General features: G+C 46.1%; 1 long non-coding RNA gene across 1 annotated transcript; it reads right to left on the bottom strand.

Annotated features, from left to right (window-relative positions):
* Positions 1-2,984: 2,984 nt before the first annotated feature.
* Positions 2,985-10,556, bottom strand: LOC134295924 (uncharacterized). Its single transcript, XR_010002460.1, has 2 exons — positions 10,319-10,556; positions 2,985-3,552 (listed from the first exon to the last, which is right to left on the bottom strand). It is a non-coding gene; the product is annotated as an uncharacterized LOC134295924 (long non-coding RNA).
* Positions 10,557-15,542: the final 4,986 nt, after the last annotated feature.

Genomic DNA, 15,542 nt, shown 5'->3' with positions numbered 1-15,542 from the left:
CCCTTCCTCCCTGGCCAATAGGTGTGTTCCGTGCACAGTCAGTCCCACACAGTTATAACACCTCAAACCTCAAAAATCCTTGGATTTTTCATGAGATATTTATTCATATTTGCCAGGGTGTTCTAGGGGTTCTCCAAACTACAAATCCCAGGATTGAATAGACGGGAACCATATCGGACCTCTTTCAAACTACAGTTTGGGCAGTCAGGGCAACAGAAGTCCTTCATTTCAAATGCTGTCTAAGTGCTAGAAATATTTCAGAATGTTTGCAATGATGGATGTCATCTCTTTGGAATGCTGTTTCTGTTGACATCATTTTTGGCAACTGAGAATAAAACCTCTGATTTTGCCTTCAGTCCATCTGTTTTATTTAGCCATCTGGAACACTAGACATGCCGGTCTCCGAACCCATGGTTCTGGCACAAGCTGAAATCACATAATGCAGTTCAAGGCCACTTTATGCCAAAATAGCTCTGTGCATCATGCAACAGCCACAGAATTGATTTGATCCTCTCTTTGGCATAAAGAGCCAGTGAAGATGCACCCTGAGTATGATGCTACCTTTTGCTTTCTCTCTGCAGGCACTGCAACCGTGACATTTACAGCTGGACTGATTGTCTGGAGTATATGGGATTTTGTGCCTTGATATTCTGGGTTATATGGCTGTGTGGAAGGGCCCTCAAATAACCCAATTCAGAGCAGATATTGTGGGATTTTGTGCCTTGATATTCTGGGTTATATGGCTCAGAAACGAATCACATCCCTAATGTCAATCTTGCTCAGATCCTTTCAGAGGCACCCATTCTACAGAGCAGAGATATGTGAAGGCAATGAGATTGATGCAACAAAGATAATTAAGACTTTCATGAATTTTACAGAGAAAAAAGTACAAGTTATAAAGAATCCCTAAAGCTGTTTTAATGTGCTTTCCAACATGAAAGTGCAGCCAAATGATGCAATTGCCTTGATAGGCTACCTGTCTATAGATATGACATTGATGTTGCCTGTATCTGTCCTATCACTAAAATCACAGAAGCCTGGCAACATTGTGCAAAGTAAAAGAAAAATGTTTCAAAAATGCTTTCAAAATGTGTTGTCATTTGTGTACCTACACTTATAGGCTGCAGTACTAGACGAGGTCACTAGACGGTGGTCATCCCATTCCTCTCTAAATTCCTGAAAAAAAACATGAGCCTTGAATTTTGGACCAAATACATTCATAACTATGAAGATGAATTTCCTCTGAAGATGTCAGCCACAGATGCAGGTGAAATGTTAGATGAAAATGCCATATGGAAACCACACAATAATCCAGGGATTAAAACCATGAAAGCCTTTCACAATTTCTTGTTTATTTGTTCAGTCTTCATGACCCCCTGGACCAGCCCAGGCCAGAGCTCCCTGTCAGACGTGGCCACCTGCATCTCCTCCAAGGTCAAGCCAGTCCCTTCAAGGATACATTGCATCCATCTTGCCCTTGGTCGGCCCCTCTTCCTTTTTCCTTCCATTTTCCCCAGCATCGTTCTCTTCTCCAAGCTGTCCTGTCTCCTCATGATGTGGCCAAAGTCCATCTTTGCCTCTCATATCCTTTGACAATACAACTATGAAGATGTTTGTGTAGCCTGCAGATGGAGGTCTTCTTGGCTAGCCATTTATCGGTCACCAAATATACTGGTGAAAATAAATCACCTCTCAAATTAAACCTTGCCATTATATGATTAAATAAATCCAGTGCCTTGTGTTTCCCAGTTTCCAGTTTGTTTGTTTTTTTAAGCTGACTTTACCCAGAGTCGAAGAGGAGGAAGAGAAGACATGAAAGGCACTGCAGACTCACTAAGCCAGAGAAGTCAGCCATAGCAGAGCACCTGAGGAACCAACCTGGAAAGAGTATATTATTTGAGAACATAGAAATGCTGGACCACTCTCACAACTATCATGTCAGGCTACACAGAGAAGCCATTGAAATCCACAAGCAATTTCAACAGAAAAGAGGAAATCATGAAAATGAACAAAATCTAGCTACCAGTATTAAAAAAAACTCTAAAATCATGACAGTAAATAAAGAACAACACTCTGAAAACAGAGGAATTCCAGACATGAATCAATCAGGGGGAGCTAACACCTCCTAACAAAGGATTCCTCCAGGCAGGAAGAAAACCAGGACATGTAGCCGGCAAGGCCATAAAAGCTAATCAAAGTGATTAATTGCAACATTCACGCTTGCCTCCAACAGACAAAAGTTCTTTCTCCCACCCTGGACATCATTCCACAGATATAAACTCCACTTGCATAGTTTTCCAACAGACTGCACAACCACTGAGGATGCCTGCCATAGATATGGGCAAAACGTCAGGAGAGAACGCTTCTGGGACATGGCCAGATAGCCTGGAAACCACACAACAACCCTGTGATTCCAGCCATGAAAGCCTTCGAAAACACAGAAGACTCCCCATTTGTTCTAACTGTCTTTAAAGGGGAAAAGGAGGAGAGTTGTTTTAGTTTTTAACACAACCTATGACATGAGGAAGGGTGAGGAGTTGGGCCTCCAAAATGGGAGTTGACTATTATGTTAGTGTGTTATTGTGCAATGAAACATGGCCGTACTCACACTGACTCATACATAAACCAACCTAGTTTTTTTGGCTTGATTTTTTTGGCTGAAATGTCTAGACTTATCCATTAGTCTATAGCAGGCATGGGCAAACTTCGGCCTTCCAGCTCTTTTGGACTTCAACTCACACAATTCCTAACAGCCTACCAGCTGTTAGGAATTGTAGGAATTGAAGTCCAAAACACATGGGTAACTGTTCACATCTTGTATTGTTTGCGAAACCGCCAACAACACTGCAACCTTTCCTTACACGAGATTCAATCCTTTGCTTGCCCTTGTTTTGCACCATTTCCTGCCTTGCTCTTTCCTGGCAGGAGCAACACCTGGGATTTCCACATATAGCCATCCCATAGATTTGCAAAAGGTCACTGTTATAGTCCAAGTTTTATTTACAATCTTTTTCTTATTATGTACAAGGGGTGAGTGGGCTTTGCCTATTTTCATTGGAGTCTGCAGACTGGGTGGACCTTTCCTCCTTCTCCCACAATCTCTTCCTTGGACAGTCATCCCCATTCCCCAACATGGTAGAGAGAAGGTGGAATTCCCAGTGTGCATCATTTCAATCCTCATTTATAATCTATCTCACTTGTCATCTTAATGTCCACTCGGCCAATTTGGAAGAGGTCCTTCCATGGAGCTTGTCAATTGTTCTTTTTCTGTTTGTTTTAAGCATCCAAAAGCATTGGGTGTCACCCAAAACTTGAGCCACCTCCAGAATTGAAGGCCAAGTCCCAACGCAGGTCCTAAAAGGAGTCTGCTGCAAATGTCCCTCTGTTTCAAGAACAGGGCAAATATTTCTCTTCTTTCCCTCCTTCCAGTTCTTGAGCCAAATCCTTGGATTTCCTCCTTTCCTTCCATGTTTCTTTGGCTGAAATCAGATTTCCGTCACTCCATCGCCGTTTCATCTGCAGGCTGCTCAGAAGGCGCCACACTGGGTTTGTCTGGAAAGAGAAGCAAAGTCAGATGTGAAAGGGGCCTCCTCAGAAACATACTGTTCCTATCCTTTGAACCAAGGGAGGGGATCCAACTCTTAAATCAAGGGTGGGAAAGAGACCCAAAGGCCACTTTTGTGGGTCCCAGACTTCCCCAGGTGACAAAAAATGACCCCAAATACCCTTTAGGACAGTGGTTCCCAACCTGTGGTCCCCAAGAAGTAAAATATGGCCCACAGCTTCACCGTTACTACCTCATTGCAACAAGAGTGACTGGTCTCACGAAACCCTCTTATAGTGCCAAGGTTATGGCCTTAGGTAATTTTGAGGGGTAGGCAAACTAAATCTCCCCCCCCCAAATTTGGCACCCCCCCCCCACAAACCAATACCTGAGGCTGAGAGCTGGAGAATGGCCGAACGAGGAAGGCCAGGCTCCAGGAAGGCCTAGCTCTTCTAGGGAGACCTCATGAGGTCTTGCGAGGTCTTGCGGGGTCTCCCGAGTAGAGCCTGGCCTTCCTGGAGCCTGGCCTTCCTCGCTCTGCCGTTTGGTGAGCAATGGTCCCCGCCGCCACCACCACCACCACCAGCGCCGGGGACCATCGTTCGCCCAACGGCAGAACGAGGAAGGCCGGGCTCTAGGAAGGCCTAGCTCTTCTTGGGAGACCTCGCGAAACGCCGGCGGTGGGGACCATTGCTTGCCAAATGGCAGAACGAGGAAGGCCAGGCTCTTCTTAGGAGACCTTGCGAGACCTTGCAAGATCTCTCGAGAAGAGCTAGTCCTTCCTGGAGGGCTCGCTTGCCGCCGAGCAAGGCCTTCCTCTTCGGTAGCAAGCAAGCCGATTCTCCTCCTCCTCCCTCCCCCTGAGTGAAACCGTTCCATGTGGCGCCTGGAAGCGGGGCCACCTTGGTGTCTTCATTTTTAGGCCTGTTCCTGGGGTTCTTTGGGGTGCTGATTCAGAAAATTGCATTGAATAGACCACATCAGCTCTAGATGATTAAATGTGGTTTTCTGTGGGTGAGGAGATAGCGACTACTGGGTGGCATATGTTCTGTATCAGAAACTAGAACTGATGTGGTCTATCCAATGCCATATTCTGAATCAGCACCCCAAATAACCAAACCAAATCTAAAGTTGATCAAAAACTGCTGTGTAACCCTTTTGGTACTACTGTTGGAGAGTGGTCCATGGTCAAAATGGTCCCTGGTCTAATGATCCCTGGTCAAAGTGGTCCCTGGTCAAAAAAAGGTTGGGAACCACTGCTTTAGGGAATGGGGAACGTTTCCCCAATTGTCCCTCTCCCAGCACATTTCAGGCTCAAGAATGGACTTTATTCGGATCACTTCTTATTTTGAAAAGAAAATTGACCTAATTATTACTATTACTATAAGCCAGTAGTGCTCAACCTGTGGGTCCTCAGATGCTTTGGCCTTCAATTCCCAGAATTCCCAGAATCCTAACAGCTGGTAAACTGGCTGGGATTTCTGGGAGTTGTAGGCCAAAACACCTGGGGACCCACAGGTTGAGAACTGCTCATAAGTAATCACTCTTGGCCAAGTCTTATTGTCTTCCAAGGGCAGAGTCTTGACAGTGAGTCCATAAATGACCTGTTCCAGATCTGGATGGTCTTTTTTCCACAATAAGGACATAGATTTCCAGATGGAAGGCGGTTCTGACAAGGGTTTGTTTGAGATGCCTTCTTCCTCTTGATATGTTTCTCCCCTTTGCCTTCAATTTGTGCCTCTTCAAAATCTATAGAGCTGTCAGTCACAGCTGACCTCCAGTTCGAGCCTTCAAGGGCCAGGGCTTCCCAGTTCTCAGTGTCCATGCCACAGTTTTTAAGGTTGGATTAAGCCCATCTTTAAATCTCTTTTCCTGTCCACTAATATTCCGTTTTCCGTTCTTGAGTTGGGAGTAAAGTAACTGCTTTGGGAGACGGTAATCAGGCATTTGGACAATGTGGCTAGTCCAGCAAAGTTGATGGAGGAGGACCATGGCTTCAATGCTGGTGGTTTTTGCTTCTTCCAGCACTTTTGTCCACTCATCTTCCCAAGAAATTTGCAGGATGTTTTGAGACGATACTGATGGAATCATTCCAGAAGTCAAGTGTGATGTCTGTAGAAGGGCCATATTTGACAGGCATAGAACAGTTGGGAAAGTGATAGTTTTATAAACAAGCATCTTGGTCTCCCTACATATGTTCCAATCCTCAAACACTCTCTGCTTCATTTCAGAAAAAGCTGCATTTGCAGAGCTCAAACGGTGTTGTATTTCGGTGTCGATGTTGACTTTTGTGGAGAGATGGCTGTCAAGGTAGCAGAAATGCTCAATATTTTCTAGTTTTAAACCGTTAAGCTGTATTTTTGGCATTGCAGAGGGATTGGCTGACGACTGCTGGAAGAGCACTTTGGTTTTCTTGATTTTCAATGAGAGGCCAAGCTTTTTGTATGCTTCTGCAAAGGTGTGTAAAGTGGCTGTAGACTTTATTCTGAGTGAGAACAGACTACATATCATCATATTGGACTTCTATCACAGAAGTTGTTGTGACCTTACTGTTGGTCTTACACCATTAACATACAATCAGGAAACACATCTTGTGGAGGACCACAGTTTCTTAGATACCACTCAGTGGGCCACCCTTGATCAATGGGCAGGGGATAGCCCTGACGGGGACAGTGCATCACCACATTCACACTTATGTAATCATGCAAATGCTCCATCCCCAATCGTAGACCAGGAGCAACAGGAGCATCCTTGGGAGAGTAATGGGCTCTCGGATGTATCTCAATGGATTGTCATTGATGAATGCACTGGGGATGCTGAGGAGGATGACAACACTTTACACCTACATGATTAACTTCAACAGGAACTCTCTTCAGGAGACATACACACTGTCTTGCACAAAAGGGACCCTGTCAATCCTCAAAGGAAACAGGTCTTGGTAGTAGGTGACTCCCTCCTTAGAGGAACGGAAGCCATCATTTCCAGACCGGATGGGATGGCTCGAGAAACATGCTGCCTCCCGGGGGCAAAAATACACCATATCACTCAGAGGCTCAGCAGGCTCCTAAAGCCCCATCACCCTCCCCACCTTATGTTGATTCATGTAGGTACCAATGACACCGCTAGGCATACTTTTCAAAAGATCACAAATGATTTTCGAGCTCTGGGAACAAAGCTAAAACTGTATAATGTACATGTGATCTTTTCATCCCTCCTCCCCGTTGTAGGACACGGCTCTACAAGGGCCGGAAAAATAGTACAGGTCAATAACTGGCTCAGAAAATGGTGCCAAGAGGAGCATTTTGGATTCCTTGACCATGGTCTACTCTTCCAAGCGGATGGACTACTGGCAAGCGATGGGGTGCATCTCACACAAGTAGGAAAACATCTTTTTGCACACAGACTCACAAACCTCATCAGGCGCACTTTAAACTAGATCCACTGGGGGAGGGGAACAACAGCCTGGCGAACACTATATTACCCACGACCACAGGGAACCTCCAAAAGACTAAACAGAGGGCTGCACAAACACAGCAAGGACCAAGTACAGAGGGCACAATAATCCCAAATAAACAGCTCGAGGGGAGGTCACAGGGGCTTACATGTCTTTACACTAATGCTCAGAGCATGGGAAATAAGCAAGACGAACTCCAACTCTTAGCACAGCACCACACATACGATGTCATAGGCATCACAGAAACCTGGTGGGATGACTCCCATCACTGGAATTTAACCATTGAGGACTATAACCTCTTTCACAGAAATAGAACAAAGGGGAGAGGAGGGGAGTAGCTTTATATGTCAAAACCAGTTACATTGCAGAAGAAATGAAGGACTGTAATCCGGGAAACCAGCTTGAAAGCATCTGGATAAGAATCAAGGGAACCGGGACTCAAAAAGATCTTGTCGTGGGTGTCTACTACAGACCTCCGAGTCAGGATGAAGGACTTGATGAAGCCTTCTGTCAACAGCTGACCAAACAGGCACAAAGAATTATCCCGATGTCTGCTGGAAAACAAACTCAGCCAAGAGTACAAAGTCCAACAAATTCCTCACTTGCCTTGCAGACATTTTTATGGTCCAGAAGGTAGAAGAGGCAACAAGAGGATCAGCAACTCTTGATCTAATCTTAACAAATGTGGAAGACCTGATCAATACAGTTGAAGTGGTTGGATCCTTAGGGGCAAGTGACCATGTGCTCCTGGAGTTTGCAATACAAAGGAATGCTGAAACTAAGACAAGTCAAACACGCATTCTGGACTTTAAGAGGGCTGACTTCCAAAAAATGAAGGAATTTCTGAGAGGCATTCCATGGACGCCAATATTAAAAAACAAGGGAGTTAAGGATGGATGGGAGTTTTTCAAAAGAGAAATACTCAAGGCGCAAATGCAAACAGTGCCAACAAAGAAGAAAAATAAGACAAGTGCAAAGAAGCCAGAATGGATGTCCAAAGAACTTCTAACTGAGCTAAAGCTCAAAAGTGACATGCACAAGAAGTGGAAAAGGGGAGAAATCACCAAAGAAGAATTCAAACGTATAGCCAACACCTGTAGGGAAAAGGTTTGCAAGGCTAAAGTGCAAAATGAGCTTAGGCTTGCCAGGGACATAAAAAACAACAAAAAAGGCTTTTTTGCTTACGTTGGTAGAAAAAGGAAGAAAAAGGAGGCGATAGGGCCACTGCAAGGAGAAGATGGGGTGATGGCGACAGGGGACAGGGAAAAGGCAGAACTGCTCAATGCCTTCTTTGCCTCGGTCTTCTCACAAAAAGAAAGCCATCTTCAACCTCAGCAACATGGAATGGACGAAGGATTGGCGGAAATCCAACCCCAAATAGGGAAACAAGTTGTCCAGGAACACCTGGCCGCTCTAAACGAATTCAAGTCCCCAGGGCCAGATCAGCTACATCCAAGAGTATTGAAGGAATTAGCGGAAGTTATTTCAGAACCACTGGCAATTATCTTCGAGAGTTCTTGGAGAACGGGAGAAGTCCCAGCAGATTGGAGGAGGGCGAATGTGGTCCCTATCTTCAAGAAGGGAAAAAAGAACGACCCAAACAATTACCGTCCGGTCAGCCTCACATCGATACCAGGCAAGATTCTGGAAAAGATCATTAAGGAAGTGGTCTGCGAACACTTAGAAGCAAATGTGGTCATTGCTAATAGTAAACACGGATTTACCAAAAACAAGTCATGCCAGACTAATCTGATCTCTTTTTTCGATAGAGTTACGAGTTGGGTCGATACAGGGAATGCTGTGGATGTAGCCTACCTGGATTTCAGTAAGGCCTTCGACAAAGTCCCCCACGACCTTCTGGCAAATAAACTAGTAAAATGTGGGCTAGACAAAACTACGGTTAGGTGGATCTGCAATTGGCTAAGCGAACGAACCCAAAGGGTGCTCACCAATGCATCGTCTTCATCATGGAAAGAAGTGACAAGTGGAGTGCCGCAGGGCTCCGTCCTGGGCCCGGTTCTGTTCAACATCTTTATTAACGACTTAGACGAAGGGTTAGAAGGCACGATCATCAAGTTTGCAGACGACACAAAACTGGGAGGGAGAGCTAACACTCCAGAAGACAGGAGCAGAATTCAAAACGATCTTGACAGACTAGAGAGATGGGCCGAAACTAACAAAATGAAGTTCAACAGGGATAAATGCAAGATACTTCATTTCGGCAGAAAAAATGGAAATCAAAGATACAGAATGGAGGATGCCTGGCTTGACAGCAGTGTGTGCAAAAAAGACCTTGGAGTCCTTGTGGACAACAAGTTAAACATAGCCTACAATGTGATGCGGCAGCTAAAAAAGCCAATGGGATTCTGGCCTGCATCAATAGAGGAATAGCATCTAGATCCAGGGAAGTCATGCTCCCCCTCTATTCTGCCTTGGTCAGACCACACCTGGAATACTGCGTCCAATTCTGGGCACCACAGATGAAGGGAGATGTTGACAAGCTGGAAAGCGTCCAGAGGAGGGCGACTAAAATGATTAAGGGTCTGGAGAACAAGCCCTATGAGGAGCGGCTTAAAGAGCTGGGCATGTTTAGCCTGCAGAAGAGAAGGCTGAGAGGAGACATGATAGCCATGTACAAATACGTGAGGGGAAGTCATAGGGAGGAGGGAGCAAGCTTGTTTTCTGCTGCCCTGCAGACTAGGACACAGAACAATGGCTTCAAACTACAGGAAAGGAGATTCCACCTGAACATCAGGAAGAACTTCCTCACTGTGAGGGCTGTTCGACAGTGGAACTCTCTCCCCGGGGCCGTGGTGGAGGCTCCTTCCTTGGAGGCTTTTAAGCAGAGGCTGGATGGCCATCTGTCGGGGGTGCTTTGAATGCGATTTCCTGCTTCTTGGCAGGGGGTTGGACTGGATGGCCCATGAGGTCTCTTCCAACTCTACTATTCTATGATTCTATGATTCTATGTTTGGCTTTCAGCCTGCTGGGATAAATAAGACTTTGGCATTTGTCTGATGGGTGATTTCCACACTGGTGGGAAGCTTCCTGTCAACGGACCTAATATGTCTAAGGGAAAGGGGTTGCACCCATGACAAAAAGGCATCCAACATGCCCAAACTCTCTAATCTGACAAAATATTTTAATTCTTTTCTCCCTTTTGGAATGAAGGAGGCTTATGCCTGAGATCATAGGGCGGCATTTATGGGCAGCACAAAAATCCAGATGTTTTCTTTGAATTCTTCCCATGGAGGGGCTCCTCGAGGCCCCAGCCCCTCTCCAAACCCGGCCCACAAAATGCATCCAGACATTTCACTTACTGGTGTAGAAGATGAGCCCAGATACTACCACGAGGCCCACAGCAACAGCGGCAGCAACACTTCCGACAATAGGCCACGCCGAGTCTGAAATGAGATAAAATGGATGAAGGGAGAATCAAAACTAACCCAGTCATCTCCAGTTACAAGAGTTGGCAGGTCTCTGTCTGAAGGAGGAGCAGCTAGTACTGATTTATCATTGGGACTAAAAAAAGGAAGAGGCAAAGGCGATTCTATTGATGCTCCTTGTGCCGTCCGCCGGACAATAAAAAACTATAAAACTGAAACGTGCTGTCCTTTATCCGGGCGAACTGCAAATCCCTATAAGCTGTCCTATAGATATTGAACGACTGAGTCTGGATAACTTCAAAAAAGGATGTTTATTCATACAAGGTTGTAAACCTGGCACAGATCTTAAAGTTGCAGAAAATGAAACAAATTTCCATAGGTTTTAGTTGCAGAATTATCCCTGGTTCCAGAAGGCAAAGGTGATTATAGAACCACTATACCCTAATCACGCTGTCTATATTAGAAGGAGAAACTCTTTCCTTCCCTATCTTTACAGCAAAGATTAGTTCTAGAAGCGATGGAATAACCCTGCTCCTCTAACTAGATTTCCTATTCCAGATCAGTATAATTCAATACTTATCTAATTTGGATAGGCTTAGATTGGCCTGGTTTTGAGGATGATTTGTCCCAGTTAGCCTTGCACAGCTCCAGCACGTTGGAAGACTATAGCCAGAATGAAGCTCCAAAATGGAGACTAGACCCTGGTAAAAAGGGCGGTCCTAAGATGTTGCATTCTTTGACCAATCACTGCAAAGAAAACTGCAGCCAGCTCTTGCAGATTCCAAGCCATTTTTCCTAGGCTTTTGCAGCCAGAGGCTCAAACAAAATGTAAAGGAGGGAAAACAAACAAACGACCAATAGGTAAGGCAAACCATCGTCCTGGGGGACGGAACACTCCCCGCTAAATTCCCAGGATGTGGGAATTTACCAATCAAAAACATACAAACACCTTTGTATACACAACAATACAAACACTAGAACTTTAAACATCTCCAATAAGCAACACGAGGTCACTAATTGGTCTGTCCAAAATGGACACTTTGCCTCTGTTGCAAGTCTTTAATTGAACTTTCCTGACCTTACCGTCCGGGCAAGGAAAGGTCTTTAATACAATGCCCATGGGCCACGCATGGCGGGGCAAGTCTTTGTCCTTTAACAACACAACGTTGTTAACCTCAATGTTGTCCTGTGGGCTTTGCCAGATTCTTCTAGCTTGAAGCTGGCTTAAGTACTCAGCTTTCCACCTTTTCCAAAAGTGGTTGGCCAAGGACTGCACCTGTTTCCACAGGGCACGGTGAGTTCCGTCCGGAACTGGCAACATGACGTCCTTCCATCCTGGCACCTTTTGTGTCAAAATAAGTGCAGGAGTCAGTGGTTGTAAGTTCTCAGGGTCACTGGTAAGGGGAACCAGCGGCCGGTTGTTGATAATTGCGGTAACTTCCGCCATAAGTGTCACCAAAACATCATGCGTCAATGACCTATGACTCAAAAGCATGGCATTAAGGATTTTGCGACTAATACCAATCATCCTCTCCCAAACACCACCCATGTGGGAGGCGTGAGGAACATTGAAAGTCCACATAATTTGTTCAGTATTCGTAAAGTTCTGAACCTTTGGGTCTCTCCCAAACCTAGACACACAATTGAGTTCTTTGGTCGCACCTACAAAATTGGTGCCACAGTCCGACCGAATTGACTTAATTGGCCCTCTGAGGGCTATGAACCTTTTTAATGCGTTTAAAAATGATGAAGTGTCCATCCCTTCTATGACTTCTATATGGACAGCTCGTATTACTAAACAAGTAAACAAAACTGCCCACCTCTTGTTATTTACAACACCACCCCTGGTTTTCCTAGTGACAACCTCCCAAGGACCAAACACATCGATTCCCACATGGGAAAAGGGTGGGTCTGTCAAAGTCCTATCCTGAGGTAGTTCTGCCATCAACTGACTTTGACAGTTTCGCCTAAGGCGCCTGCATTTAACACATTTGAAAATACAACTGTTGACCAACCTTTTGGCATTAACTACCCACAGACCTTCATTTCTAAGGGCTGCCTCAGTTAGAGTTCTACCCTGATGATGGATCCTTTCATGGTGATGCCGAACGAGCAGCAATGCAGTGTGACTATTAGGGGGTATGATGATGGGGTTTTTTATGCACGCCTTGAGTTTAGCTTTGGCTAACCTTCCTCCAACTCTCAAAATACCCTCCTTGTCTAGAAATGGGTTTAACTCATTTAGAAGACTTTGATTAGGGATGTTGAGCCCTTGCTCTAGCCTAGCTATTTCCTGCTTGAAAGCAGATCTCTGTACTGACTTGAATATGACGCTCTTAGCCTTTATCATATCCTGGACCTGTAAAGGCTCACTATCTTTGCAAGCTAAACGATGTATAAGCCTAGCAACTGCTCTAAGAAGACTGTGCCACTCCGAAAAACATTCAAAACGGTGTGGTTCCAGGCAAGATCTTTGGCCCATCTTGATTTCTGTGGTTGATTTGCAGGCTTTCACCTCTGCACTTCGTGAGACTTGAGCATTCATAATGTCCGAAAACCTTTGCTCATCTTTCGAGAGCGCTGTGGCTTCGTCTCTCTCAGAGACTTTGAAGATGGAGGAATACTCTGGAGTTATTGCTTGGCAGTAGACTGAGATGTGACTTAGGCAACTGCGCACAAGTGTAGGACGTCCACCTTTAAGCACCTATGCTTGATTGGAGTCCAACGACGATGGTGGGTGCATCTTGTTTATGCACACTGGGCCTGTAACTGTCCAGCCTAGTGGTAGCAGCTGAGCAATGGGCGCCCCTGGAGGTCCCTTAACTTGGTCGTTCACATAGAACAAGTTCGGACAGTCCGCACCAAGCAGAAGGGCAATGTCCACATCTGGACGGAAAGCAGGTATGGCATTCTTTAATCGTCGCAAATGTGGATGAGCCTCCACAACTTCTCTAGTTACAATTTGTTTTTTGTTCCGAGGGATGGAGGAACACTCAATCAGGTCTGGCAACTTGAACTGCCTCTTCTGGTCGCAAGAGGAGACAACAAAGCCAGATGCTATGCGACCCTGCAACTTCTTTTTTCCTGCACACGTAGTCATAGTGTAGTCAACCATCTTGGTTTTAAGGTCAAACATGCGGAAGAACTCTGGAGTAGCCAGGGAGGCGTCGCTCTGTGAATCCAGGGCCACATAGAGTCTCTTTCTAAGCCAAGGGCTCTTGGCTGGATATACATCCGCTAGGCAGATAGGATGACAAACTCTGTACTGGTGCGAGTCAGAACACAGCTCTGTACAGGCGACTGCTGAAACCTCCACCTGCATCTCTGGTACGACTGGCTTGTCGGTGTCTTCGACTGCTGACTTTTCTTTTGGTGAAACGTTCCCTTTGGGGTGGGAGATGACACTGGAGTTGTGCATTGCGGTGCAATGCTTGAGGCTGTTGCATTTCTCACACTTGACGTTTTCTTTGCAGTTGGACGCAAAGTGTGGAGTTGCTCCACAGCATCTAAAGCAGATTCCCTGCTTTTGAACTAGCTGTTGCCTCTCTTTGTATGACTTTCTACTAAACTCCCTGCAGTTGGCCAAGCTGTGAGGCTTTTGGTGGATAGGGCAAAGCAACTCTTTTACCTCCGACCTGGGTTCATCAGTCTTGTGTTGAGTTTCGACTGCCTTTACGCTGACAGGTCTATTGGCCTCTCTAGGTGGTTTCTTGTCCACTTCAGATGCCTTCCCTGGATGGGTCCCTTGGTATAAGGTGGGGAGGCCCGTCTGCGGATCATTCCTTTCTCTGGCTGCCCTGGTGATGAACTGGACCAAATGAGAAAATGGAGGGTATGCCTGGGAGTGGGCCTCCTTGTAGTTGAAGACCTCCTGTCCCCAGCGTTCTTGCAAAGTGAAGGGCAGCTTGGTCAAGATCTGCCTCTGGGACAGGTGCTGATCGAGGCACTTCAAACCGGGCAGTTCTGGATTCTCCTTGGCCGACTCTAATTCCGTAAGGAGATCGCTGAGGTCCCACAAGAGTTTGAAGTCTTTGAGTTTCAAAGCTGGGAACCTTTGGAGCTTGTCCATAAGAGATGCTTCAATCTCTGTGCTGGCCCCATACCTCTGCTGCAACCTGGCCCAGGCCTTTTCCAGGGCTTTGTCGGGATCGGCTACGTGGGCTGCGTAGATCTTCTTAACTTGTGAGGATGAGGCTGGGCCCAACCATGCAGCCAGAAGAGTCAGTTCTTCCTCAGGCAATAACTTTAAGTCTCTGATTGCTCTCTGGAAGGTGGCCTTCCAGAGAAGAAATTCCTCAGGCTTGTCCGAAAACTTTTCGACACCCTTGTCCTTAAGATCTCTTCTGGGGCTTCTGATGATGGAGACAAGCTGGGACTCTGGCGTCGAAGGGAACAATTGAGGAGTTTGCTGTTGTGGAGTGGACTCCCACCGTGCACCTTGCGTCAACCTTTGGCCTCTTGGAGGGATGACATCGACCACTGACGAATCGGTGGCTCCCTGTGCAGCTGTCTGTAAGGGCCAACTAGCACTCGGCCTTGAGGCCCTGATTGACTGACCTAGGGATTTAGCAGGAGGCACAGGTAGCTCGGGCAAGGGTGAGCTCCCCGCTATGACGCTCTGCTCTGCAGGAAACTCAAAAGTGACTTTGGGGCCCTGCTCTGGGTAAGGAGAGAAGTCTTCCTGTTCCTCATCCGAAAACTGGCTGTTTAAGCTATTAAGATGCACAAGCACCTTGGAAGAAAGGTCCTGCTTCGGCAACTGACTTACATTTTCTTCTGTGAGTGGCTCAATTAGGGCCTTGGCCAAAGTCTCAGCCCTTACCTTTTTGGCAGTAGCATCCATCCTTATTCTAAGCATTTCTATTTCACCTTGCCTTTGGGCCTGTTCCATTTGCATTTCGCTTTGTCTACGGGCCTGTTCTATTTGCAGTCGTTGCTCTTCTTCTTTAAAGGGAAGGGTGAGATCAGCTGCCTTAGCATCAGCCTCCGCCCCCGCTACCTTGCTCTTTAGCTCTAGACGTGCAGCCTCCTTAATGTGCAAGGCAGCTAGGGAAGAGATGGCACTCCCAGCAGCAGAAGACTTGCTAGAGTGGCTATGTTTAGATGATGCACACTCCCTTAGTTTAGATACCTGGCTAGAGCGGTTGGACTTAAGACT

Source organism: Anolis carolinensis, chromosome 2 (genome assembly GCF_035594765.1).
Source record: "Anolis carolinensis isolate JA03-04 chromosome 2, rAnoCar3.1.pri, whole genome shotgun sequence".
Taxonomy (NCBI): Eukaryota; Metazoa; Chordata; class Lepidosauria; order Squamata; family Dactyloidae; genus Anolis; species Anolis carolinensis.
This window is presented reverse-complemented; position numbering and strand designations above follow the sequence as displayed.